This window comes from Sminthopsis crassicaudata, chromosome 3, assembly GCF_048593235.1.
Source record: "Sminthopsis crassicaudata isolate SCR6 chromosome 3, ASM4859323v1, whole genome shotgun sequence".
NCBI lineage: Eukaryota > Metazoa > Chordata > Mammalia > Dasyuromorphia > Dasyuridae > Sminthopsis > Sminthopsis crassicaudata.
This window is the reverse complement of record NC_133619.1, coordinates 634,868,071-634,880,541: the sequence shown is the minus strand read 5'-3', so window position 1 is coordinate 634,880,541 and position 12,471 is coordinate 634,868,071. Positions and strand designations below refer to the sequence as shown.

General features: G+C 45.4%; 1 long non-coding RNA gene across 1 annotated transcript; it reads left to right on the top strand.

Moving 5' to 3' along the window:
* The first annotated feature begins 4,813 nt into the window (after positions 1 to 4,813).
* On the top strand, positions 4,814 to 11,362 carry LOC141564276 (uncharacterized). The gene is made up of 3 exons (XR_012488607.1): positions 4,814 to 4,856; positions 7,351 to 7,389; positions 7,740 to 11,362. It is a non-coding gene; the product is annotated as an uncharacterized LOC141564276 (long non-coding RNA).
* The last annotated feature ends 1,109 nt before the right edge of the window (positions 11,363 to 12,471 follow it).

The following is a 12,471-nucleotide window of genomic DNA, read 5'->3' as shown; positions in this document are numbered from 1 at the left end:
TACCACTTGGGCCCCAGACTGGGCCAGGGGTGGAATGATTGGGGGTGGAAATTTCAACATCTCCTGGGGATTTTTAGTAAGGGAGACTCAGATCCTATTCCCACCCCAAGGAAGTAGATGTGCTTGTGAAAGGGAGATGGTAGAGCCAAGAGGACGAAGGTTATTCCTCTCTAGAATCTTGGGAAGGAAGAGAGAATGTCTAGATTGGGGAGGATGGGAAGCGTTGTGATTGGGGAAAGATCTCTGGCTCCAAATATGGAGGGTCTGGATTCAAATCTTGCCTCTGATAATTGCTTGGTTTTTGACCTTGGCCAGATCATGTTACCCCTCCATGCCTCAGTTTCCCCATCTGTAAAATGAAGGGGCTGAACAAAGTCATCTCTGAAGTCTTTTCCCTCTCTATATCTATGATCTTGTGAGTTTGGGGAAGTCATTTAACATCCTTCCACCTCAGTTTCTAGCCTCCCGGATTCATGAAAATTTTGGGGGAATGGGATCAGGATTTACTTCAGCCCAATAGCTTTATTGTGTTGGGTTTTTTTAATTAAAGCTTTTTATTTTAAAAATATATGCATGGATCATTTTCAACATTCACTCTTGCAAAACCTTGTGTTCCAGATTTTTTCTCCCTCCCTTCCCCTTCCCCCCCAGATGGCAAATAATCCAATACATTAAACACAAGCAATTCTTCTGTATATTTCCCCAATTATCATGCAAGAAAAATCAGATCAAAAAGAAAAAATGAGAAAGAAAACAAAATGCCAGCAAGCAATGATAAAACGAATGAAAATACAATGTTGTGATTCCCTACTCAGTTCCCACAGTCCTCTCTGTGCTCTCTCCATCACAAGACCATTGGAACTGGCCAGAATCACCTCGTTGTTGAAAAGAGCCGCATCCATCAGAATTGATCATGGTATAATCGAGCTGTCAGCCCAGTAGCTTTATAGGCTGGAAAGGAATACTGATGAGAGGGAGGGGAAAGATTGTGAGCCATGTTTATGATTTATGATTCTGGGAGCAGAGGTTGAAAGAATCAGATAAATTGCAGCATCCCCTTAAAATGGAAGAACCATGAGATTTAGACAGAAAAGAAGCAGATTTCTTAGGGCACCTTGAAGTTAGGGCATCCTACTCAAGGTAGGATGAGGAAATAGTGACACTAGATCCCTATGGATATGTCCTACAAGAGAGTTGTAACCAGCAGCTAGGATGGTGGTCCAGTGTCCTTCTTCACTAACAACAAGGTCAGTGTAGACACGGGGGACTGAGAAAGATGTCAGAGAGAAGACAAAGAAGCGAAGAATGATCATATTAGAGTGGCTCCCATTCCCCAATTCATACCAAGAGTCCAGGATGACTCCAAGTTGAATCCCTGTAGACAGAACCGGGACTGGGCTTGTGGAAGCACTCAGACATGGGAGGAGGTGCTCTTAATCATGAAGCTGCCCGCCATTAGCCCATGAAATGGAAGAGGGGAGATGGGTTCTGTCAGCTCCCTGGTGGGAGAGGGCCCCTGAAGACAGTTACCTCTGTCACTGCCTTTCTCTCTATCACATCATTTTGTGTCTTAACCTAATGACATTCAGAAATGCACAGATTGAGAGGAGCCCCCCAAAATGTTCACAGGGCACTTGTGGCAGGGCATCCTGGGCTCACATGGATCTGACTGGCCATAGCTGGACCTGCAGTAACTCTACTCTAACCTAATGGTGTCATCTGGATCCTCTTCCAGAACAAAGGACAACAACCAACCGACCAATCGATCTTAATCAGAGATAAATCTCTGAAAAGGTTCCCAGATTGAGCTGTATGGATCAGAGAATAAGAGCACTAAACATGGAGGCAAGAAGACCTGAGTTCAAATCCTGCTTCAGCCAAATGCTAGCTGTATGATCCTGGGCAAGTCACTCTACCTTGTTTCCTCATCTGTAAAATGGGGATAATTATAGCATCTGTCTCGCACAATCATTTTGAAGCTCAAATGAGAAACTCTAGTTATAACACATTACAATCCTAAAAGCACCATCAAAATGCTGGCTTTTATTATTCTAATATTTACATTTTCTCTGGCTCTAGGGACTAGTGTCCAGCCTTTACCCTGATCCTTTCCCAGCCCCTGAGCCGCTCTCCCTCTTCATTTTCCCAGTTTTGTTTTATTCAACCAAGATATATGCATCCCTCACACAGAAGGGGGGGTTTCTCTTGGAGGTTAAGTGTGACTTCTTCCCCACCCCCATACTATCCCTCCTTCTGTTGAGAAGACCACAATCTTTCTAGTCAATCAGGTTTACAACTATGAAGTTCCTACCATCCCCCTCTTTCCCACCTCCTATAGCTAGTTCAGCTTGGGGAGTAGATGGGGAGAGGGCAGTCCCAGAGGGGCATCATGCTTTACTTCAGAACAATAGCTTTGCAGGCTGTGTAGGAATATGGTAAGATAGTAGCAGTTCATCTGAGAAAGATCTAGAGGTTTCAGTGGACCACACTATCAAAATAACCAAACAAATCAATGTGTAAATAAAATGTTGTCTCCCTCCTCGATCAATTTGATCTTAAGTTGAATTAAAAAACACATAATTATCTAGGACTAGAGAGGGGTTCCTCCAACTGTATTTTTCTGATCAGACCACATTTGTGTTCAGTTCTGGGGACCATGTTTTTTTTTTTTTTTTTTTTTTTAAAAAGGACATTAATTAGCTGGAGAGCCTCCAGGGGAGCAGGGTAAAATGGAGGCTGGAAGGTCTTGAAATCATGTCACATGAGGATTAGTTGAAAGAATTAGAGATATTTTGCCTGGGGAAAAAATGTTCTAAGGATTTGTTGTTGTTGAGTTGTTTCAATTATTTCCAAAACCATGGCTCCATTGGGGATTTTCTTGGCAAAGATACTGGTGTGATTTGTCATTTCCTTCCCGACTCTTCTTATAGATGAGGAATCTGATTGGGTGAAATGACTTGTGCAGGGTGATACAGCTGCATTTGAACTTGAGAAACTGAGTTTTCCTAACTCTAGGTCCAGTACTCAGTTCACTATAACATCCATGAGCTGATTGATTCCTTTTAAGAATTAGAATTGTTCCAAAGGGAAATGGGCTGCTTTAGGGGGTCTTCAAGTAATCATGCATTGGGTTTTTGATTCTTTTTTTCAGCTATTGGTTGTGGAAATGATGATTAGAATAATCAATCCATCAATTGACAAACTGTTCTTTTCCACAAATCCACCCTGGGGTCCTTACCCTCTCATGCCTGGATTATTGCAGTACCCATTAGGGGTTTTCCCTGCCCTAGTCTTTCCCCATTTCATTTCATCCTCCATTCAGCCACCAAAGGGATTTTTCCTAAAATACAGGTCTGAGCATGTCACTCCCCTACTCAATAAACTCTAGTGGCTCCCAGTTGCCTCCAGGAACAAATATAAAATCTTCCATTTGGCATTCAGAGCCTTTCATTATCTACTTTTTCAGCCTTATTACACCATATTCCTCAACACAAACTCTTCACTCATATGAGCCTAACTTCCTTGTGGAAGGGCAGTAAGTTGTTATTTAGCTGTTTCAGTCTTATAGGACTTTGGGGTGTGTGTGTGTGTGTGTGTGTGTGTGTGTGTGTGTGTGTGTGTGTCCAGTGAGGGGAAATAAAGTATTTATTATCCTGCAGTTATTTCAATCATTGAGTACCAAGAACTTAAAAAAACAACCACCACCAGAGAGTTTTCATTCTCTCTAGGAAAACATGTTGGCCAGAAAGGAGGCTCTCCTTATTTTCTCCCTTTCCCCTTTTTCCTCTTCCCTCTACCCAGGCAATGCCCTTCTCCCTTCCTCTTCCACAGGGAGCAAATGCATCTCTCCTTCAGCTCTTGACTCTGGGCATTTTCTCAACTCCACCCACTGACTCCGTCCATCCCTGGCTTCCTTTAAATTCCAACTAAAATCCGAATTTTTTTTTTTTTTTTTTTTGCTGGAAGCTTCCCCAAACCTTCTTCATTTTAGTGCCTTCCCTCTATTAGTTATCTCCCATTTATCCTGTCCCTAGCTTTCTTTGTTCATATTTGTTTGCATGCTCTCTCCCCCATTAGACAGGGCAGAGATTGAATCTTACCTCTTTTTGTATCCTTGGCGCTTAGTGTGGTGTCTGCACATAGTAGGTGCTGAATAAATGCTTATCGATTGAGTTCTAATATATACCAGATATGGCTGAGACCCTCTGGGCAAAGAAATGGAGGTAGGGGCTACAGTTCCAGGTCTGGTTGGTGATAGGTCATAAGCTTGGAAAGGTAAGTAGAGGCCCAAGGATGAAAAGCCTTAAAAGCTAACATGGCAACTGAGATTTGCTTCCAGAGATGCTAAGCACACAAGGGCCTGTTGCCTCGATGGGCTTCTGAGGCCCCTCCTCAGTCTGAAATCCTGTGACTGCTCCCCAAGAGTGCTGATCTGGGACGGCTTGGGGGGGATTGAGGACAAGGAGACAAGGAAATCGCTGTGACACTAGGGGACATGGGGAGGGACTCCCATCAGAGAGGACATTGTGGGCAGCCAAGGTCCCCTCGGGCCAGTACTGCTTCCACAAGCCCCTTTCTTTGCTCTCACCACCACATATGGCCTAAGGGGAGAATCTCTGCTCAAAGAGACTTTGGTAAAGACCACAGCTGATTGTTCAGGGTCCTCGGGTAGAGGATAATCTCCAAGATTTTACAAGTTAAAAGTCCTGTCATAATCACTCAGATCCTCCCTACAGCCCCAGGGAAAAAGCATCATTCTCCCCTTTATAAAGGGTGACTCAGAGAGGGAAAGGGACTTCCCAGAGATTGCACAGCAACACAATGGCAGAACCTAAACCCAGTGCTCTTGCTGAGCTGTAAGTATGTGAAATTATTCTGAAGAAAGGAAAGCTATATAATAGCTTGGAGACTTTCTTTAAAAAAAAAAAAATTGTGTATGTGTGTGTGTGTTTGTGTGTGTGTGGACATGTGATTTCATTAGTAGTGTGGGGAACTTGTGATGTGGAAATTCTCTCCATTAATTGGATCAACCACGCATCAGTAACTTAGAGACTTGGTCAGAGTCATCCAGCCAGGCTGTGTCACAGGCAGAATCTGAACTTGGGGCTTCTCGACTCCTAGGCTAATACTCTATCCACTAAGCTAGACTACCAATGGGGATGGAGTGGGGCTTAATTATTGTTTTGGAATAATGCCACATGAGGGGAAATAGGCCAAGTGATCTAAAAAGGCATCTTTCAGCACTTTTCTTCTCCTTCTTCTTCTTTCTTCTTCTTCTTCTTCTTCTTCTTCTTCTTCTTCTTCTTCTTCTTCTTCTTCTTCTTCTTCTTCTTCTTCTTCTTCTTCTTCTTCTTCTTCTTCTTCTTCTTCTTTTCTTCTTCTTCTTCTTCTTCTTCTTCTTCTTCTTCTTCTTCTTCTTCTTCTTCTTCTTCTTCTTCTTCTTCTTCTTCTTCTTCTTCTTCTTCTTCTTCTCCTTCTTCGCAATTAGGGCTAAGTGACTTGTTCAGGGTCACACAATCAGTACGACGCTAAGGCCAGATTTGAATTCAGGTTCTCCTGACTCCACTGCTCTATCTCCTGCACCACCTAGCAGTCCCCTTTCCCTTCTTTTTAAGCTGTTCGTATCCTTTACTCTCACAGTAAGCTTTCTATTGGAACAGGGAAGACTTTTTAAAATGCTATGCAATAAATCAGCCACGTCTGGCTGTGGTAAAACTGCAATAAAACTTTTAGGATGCCCTGTATATGCGGTGTTCCACACCCATATTCCACACTCCACTTACTTAGAGGCAGCTAAGTGATACAGTGGATAGAACCAGCCTCAGACCCTACAGGCTGTATGATCCTGGGAAAGTAATTTATCTTTTCTCTGCCTCAGTTCCCTCAGTTGTAAGATGGAGATAATACAGCCCCTCTCCTACATTATTGTTGTGAGGAGTAACTGAGATAAAATCTGTAAGATGCTTAGCTCAGCATGTGGCACATGGTGCTGGGTCATTTCTGTCATGTCGGACTCTCCCCGACCCCCTTTGGGGTTTTCTTCTCAAAGACATTATAGTGATTTGCCATTTCTTTCTCCAGCTCATTTTTGCAGATGAGGAAACTGAGGCAAATGGGATAAAGTGATTTGCCCAGGGTCACCCAGCTAGTGTCTGAGGCCACAGTTGAACTCAGGAAGACTCAGCTTCCTGACTCCAGACCTAATGTTCTATCCACTGTACCAACTACTCCCCTGCCAGCCACACAGTAGGCATTTAATAAATGCTTATTTCTTCTCTTCCCTCCCTCCCACTTTTACTGAGAACTCTCCTCTCTTGCTTGAGGCCTAATTTGGTCATTATAATTAGCCAATGTTTCCAGATTTCTTTTCAGAGTTTGGCAAACCTTTTAGGGCTGGAAGGGCCCTTAGGGAGTGGATTATGTAGTTCAATTCCTATATTTTTCATATAAGGAAACTAGATTTTTCAGAGGGGAGAACTGGAAGCCTCTTCATCCTGAGCCTCATCCTTGTTTCTCGGGTGATGGGGGGACTTCCATGCTCTCATCTGGTTCTCAGGTGATAGACTGGCTTCCTTCCAGGAAAAGCTTCCATGTCACCTCTTACAGGATGCTCTGCTGACCTCACCAGTCCTTAATGCTCTCCCTTTGCCTCCCTCTGTCTTCATACAATCATATCTATACTCTATACTTATCTATTTACATGGTCTATGCCCCCGTAGAGTGGGAACTGTCTTTGTCATCCCCCCATCCCAAATATCCCAAATGTGAGTCTGTCCTTGGCACATAGTGTTTGCTTAGTCAATGCTTGGTTAATAGATCAAACTAAGGAAAGGTCAGAAGACCACTACATTTTCCATCTTTGGTTTCAGTTTCCCAATCTGTAAAATGGATGGGTTGAACTAGTTGACCTCTAGGGTCCCTTCTGCTTCTAAGCATGCAATTTATTTGCAGGAGTAACAAAGCGAGATTGGATGTTAGGGGAAAGTGCCCAATATAGAAGGCTACTCAAAAGGAGGGTGGAAAGGAAAATCCAGGAGAGCTCAGATTTTGGATGGCCCATTTGCTGAGTGCCTAGTGCTGTGCACAGGCTCAACAGGAATACAAATGCCAAGGTACCGCTAAGGGATGACTCAAGGTCCCAGATAGAGTAAAGGGAGGGATGGGCATCTGAGGGGGGTTGGGGGAACTCAGCCTGGCAGTCTAGGAACTAGGTCCTTGTTCACCTCAACTCTCAGAGCTTCTCCCCTTCTTGGCTGGTTTCCCCTCAAGGCTTAGGATGGTGGGGTGGTAATGAAGGGGAGCGGCTCCTCCGAGGAGACTTAGTCACTGAGATCAGCTCATTTTTTCCAGGAAGGGACGGAAACAGCTCGTCATTGCCGAGGTGTGACTGTAAGTGCCTGAGCCAGACTGAGGGCCTGGTGGAGGGTGCGGCTGGGCAGGAGACCCAAGATGGGGAGAGGAAGCTTGAAGCAGGCTAGAACCTGGCAGGGACAAGAATGAGGAAAAGAAGCCATGGGGATGGGAGAGAGATGGGCCAAAGGCAGGTGAAAGTGGGGACACTCCTGGAATTGACGTTGCCCCAGGACCCTGTGGTCCTGAGAGGACTGGGAGAAGTGTGATTAGGAACCCAGGAACTGGGGATGACTGAGAGGGGAGACCCCCAAAGGAGAAAAACCCTACACACAGATATTTGCAACTGGGAGGAGTCTCAGGTCAATTAATCCACACTTCTTTTACAGATTCGGAAATTCTGAGGTGGAAAAAGGATTTGCCAAATAGCACAAGGCTGGTTAAATGGCAGCCTGAGGAAGAAAATGCATCTCCAGCACTTGTTGGAGTGCCTAAAGGCAGAGAACATTTCATTTTTTATCTTTCTATCTGGCATGTTATGATTTTTTTGTTGGTTTTTTTTTGGCCAGTCATTTGGAGTTAAGTGACTTGCCCAGGATCACACAGCTAGGAAGTCTTAAGTAAGATTTGAATTCAGGTCCTCCTGACTACAAAGCCAATACTTCATCCACTTTGCCATCTAGTTGGCACATTATATTTAATAAGATGGTTGTTGGGGCAGCTAGGTAGTGAAGTAGATAGAACACCAGCCCTGAAGTCAGGAGGACCTGAGTTCAAATGTAACCTCAGCCACTTAATACTTCCTAGTTGTGTGACCCTGGGCAAGTCACTTAACCTTGGTTGCCTCAGCAAAATAAATAAAAATAAAATGGTTGCTGAAAGTCTGGCCCAAGGAAGAGTTATGAGCCCTCCCCATCCTCCTCGGACCAAGCTGAACTTCAATCTCCAAAACTCATAGAGCTGGAGCAGAGGAGGTCAGAGACCATCTAGTCCAGCTTACATTGACCAGGAATTCCCTTGCAATATCCCCAAGTCCTCATCCAGCCTTTCATAGACAGACTAGATAGGAACCCACCACTCCCAAGAGAGCCCAGTCCTTCTTCTGAGTACCTCTATATATCAGGCACTTTCCCCTAATATCCAGTCTAAATTTGCTACAGCTGAGAAAAAGAATCACATGTTTAGAATCAGAAGGGGTCTTAAAGGTCAACTAGTTCAACCCATGCCTTTTACAGATTGGGAAACTGAGGCCAAAAATGGACAATGTCCTTAGGCAGCAAATAGCAGGAGTAGGAAGATTCCACCCATTGCTCATAAGTCTATTCTATAGGACCAAAAAGCAGCCCTTTTACCTGGCCTCCAGCCTTTCAAATACTTGGACACTACTTTCATGTTTCCCACAGGCCTTCTCTTCCCCAAGGGAACTTCGCTAGTTCTTCCACTGATCCAAATATGGTATGATCTGGAGATTCCTCGTTTTAATCCGGGTACTCCGGAGACCTGCAAGCCCATCCTGGGAGTTGCCCCTCAGGGGGCCAGCAGAGTTGTCTGGGAGTTCTTGGGGGCTCGGGCAGAGGCACAGATTCTCCCCGCTCCCTGAGGGTCCCTTCTGCTCTCCGGAGGCCTGAGTGCCCATTCATCCTCCTCCCTCCCAACCCTTGCTAGGCTCCCCTTAGCCCCAGATTGGCAAGTCAAATTGGGGGGGCTTGAGGGGGCCAGCAAAGTGCCTGCTTAAAGTCCTGCCTCTGCCCCATTTTAAGCCAGCCTCTTAGTTGGGAGGTGTCTCTCCCTAACTTGAACCCCTTTGTCCCCTCGGCTCCCCCGAGCCTGCCATGTTCTCCCCTTGTCCCCTCGGCTCCCCCCCAGCCCGCCCTCCTGCTTTCTCTTTGGGGTGGCTGAGCTCAGAAGGGCGGATGAGACCCGATTTTATTGGGGTCTTTATGGCCGTTAGGGAGCAGCCCTCGGCCATGACCTTGCTCCTGGTTCCGACCCCCCTGCTCCTTCCCCTGCACTCGGGCTGGATGTGGCACAGACAGGAAGCACCTGGAGCGGAGGGAGGAGTGGGGGGAGGGGGCACGACCGAGATCCTCAGCGGTGCAGCCCCGCCAAGCCCCCTGGGAAGTCGGGAGCCGCCAGGATTCCCGGCACGGCGTCCCGCCAGTTCCTGGCGAGAGCTCCTGCAGCCGACGCTCTCGGGCTCCCTAGTGGGAGATTTCCCTTTTTAGGCAAAGTCAGACTCTCTCCTCCCGCCCCCTATCCCCATCCGCTCTCACCTGCCAGGAAGAGAAGGAAGGAAAAGCTCCGAAGCCGCGTCCCCGCCCCCCGCCCCCAGCCTTCCAGGGCTTCCCCCCAGAACCCCCTCCCTGCTTTGTCCCACTGTACATCCTCCCCTGGGAGGGGAGCGGGGCGGATCGGAGCTTCTGCCTGCCCCGCCCAGGTGTCCCGTGCAGAAACCAGACTTAGCGAGCCTCCGCGCGCAAGTCCGCCTCCCGCCTGCCCCGCCCCTCCGGGAGCGCTGGGTTAGCGCTGGAAAGCCCCGGGGGCCTTCGGGGTGCCCCTCCCCCTCCCCGTTGGAAAACTGAGGAAACTGAGGCAAAGTGGTAAAAAGGATTTGTCTCAGAGGGATACGGGGCCCAAGCGGATGCAACGCAGCTTCTCGGACTTCAAAGCTACTGAATGGTTTTTTGTTTTCTTTTCAGGAGCCATAAAGTCACTAAGTATCTATTAAGAGTTCCGGTCCTCGCTGGGCCTTGGGAGTCTAAAGAAAACTGACAATGGCCCTGCCCTCCGGGAGCTTCATTCCGTTACGGGAAGCAAGGGGTACACGTATAAGGAGAAAGGGAAAAAAATAAAAAGGAAAATCAAAGTAATAGAGGTTGGGGAGGGCACTGGTGGATGAGGGGATCAGGAAAGACCTGGCGGAGATGAGCTCTGAAGGAAATTTGCCAGGATTCTAAGCCTGACAGTGAGGAGGGAGGGCATTCCAGGCGGGGGACCCAGCCTGGACAAAGGCACAGAGTCAGGCCTTGAACACCAAGGGGGAGAAACAGCAGAAACCATTCCGGCTAGGTTGTCCAGTTTATGAAAGATGGTGATATGTAGCAGGCTTGGAAAGGTCCCTGTGAGCCAGAATGTGGAAGGTTTGAAATGTCAAAAAGAGGGGCTTGATTTTGGAGACTGTAAACTGCCATGAGAAGTTTTTGGGAAGGGGGCAGCTGGGTGGAGCAGTGGATAGAGCACCAGCCCTGAAGTCAGGAGGACCCGAGTTCAAATGTGATCTCAGACACTTAACACTTCCTGGCTGTGGGACCTTGGGCAAGTCACTTAACCCCAACTGACTCAGAAAAAAAAAAAAAGAAGAAGAAGAAGAAGAAAAAGAAATTCTTGGGTATGGCAGCCTTTTTCATAGTGGCCAAAAACTGGAAAGTGAGTGGATGCCCATCAATTGGAGAATGGTTGGGTAAATTGTGGTATATGAATGTGATGGAATATTATTGTTCTGTAAGAAATGACCAGCAGGAGGAATACAGAGGGGGCAGCTAGTGGCGCAGTGGATAGAGCACCAGCCCTGAGTTCAGGAGGATGAATACAGAGAGGCTTGGAGAGACCTACATGAACTGATGCTGAGTGAAACGAGCAGATCCAAGGGATCATTATATACAATATCAGCAAGATTATAAGATGATCAATTCTGATGGATGTGACTCTTTCCAGCAAAGATGTGATTGAGACCAGTTCCAATGATCTTGTGATGGAGAGAGACATCTGCACCTAGAGAGACAACTGTGGGAACTGAGTGTGGATCACAGCGGTTTGCACTCTTTTTGTTGTTATTTGCTTGCTCATTTTTTGTTTTCTGACTCATTTTTCTTCCTTTTTGATCTTTTTTTTTTTTGTGTAGCAAGACAATTGTATAAATGTTTTTATATATTGGATTTAACATATGTTTTAACATGTATAACATATATTGGACCATTTGCCATCTGGGGGAGAGGTGGAGGGAAGAGGGGAAATTTTGGAACACAGGGTTTTAAAAGGGTCAATGTTGAAAAATTATTCGTCCATATGTTTTGAAAATAAAAAACTTTAATTAAAAAAAAAGAAAAGTTCTTGGGTCACTTTTTTCATTTCTTAATATTTGTGGTTGTCTCTAAATATATCTTTAGTGACTCCCCACCTCCACTCCCAGCTGCTTTCCTCTTCTGGTTTGTTTCTTTAAAAATAAAAAAAAAATTACCGGTTTTTTGTTTTCAAAGGGGACCAATGATATCACCGTGCGAATTGAATTTGAGAGGTAGAATTGAAGTACCACCTCACATCTATCAAAATGGATGACAGGAAAAGATAATGATAAATGATGGGGAAATGTAGGAAAACTGAGACATTAATGCATGTTGATGGAGTTGTGAATTCAAGCAATCATTCTGAAGAGCAGTTTGGAACTATGCCCAAAGGGTTATAAAACTGCGCATACCCTTTGATCCAGCTTTGTTTTTCCTGGGCTTATATCCCAAAGAGATCATCAAGGACGGAAAGGGACCCACATGTGCAAAATTGTTTGTGGCAGCCCTCTTTGTAGTGGCAAGGAACTGGAAACTGAGTGGATGCTCATCAGTTGGGGAATGGCTGAATAAGTTTTGATGTATAAAAGTAATAGAATATTATTCTTCTATAAGAAATGATGGACAGGCTGATTTCAAAAAAGCTTGGAAAGACCTACATGAACTGATGCTGAGTCAATTGAGCAGAACAGGAAAACATTGTACATAGCAGCAGTAAGATTGTGTGATGATGCAACATCTTAGACTTAGTTTTTCTCAGCAATTCAGTGATGCAAAGTAATTGCAATACACTTTGGATGGAAAATGCCATCTGACTCCAGAAAGAGAACCACAGAGATTGAATGTGGATCAAAACATATTGTTTTTGCCTTGTTTTTTCTTCCATTTTTTCTCTTTCTTATGGTTTTTTCTTTTGTTTTGATTTTTCTCTCCCAACATGACTCATAGGGAAATATGTTTTTAAAAAATGTCCATATATAACCTAAAAGAGAGATAGAAGGTGGGGGAGAGGGCAGAGTTGCACAAAGTCATCAACCTCATTCTCTCTTCCAAAAGCAGG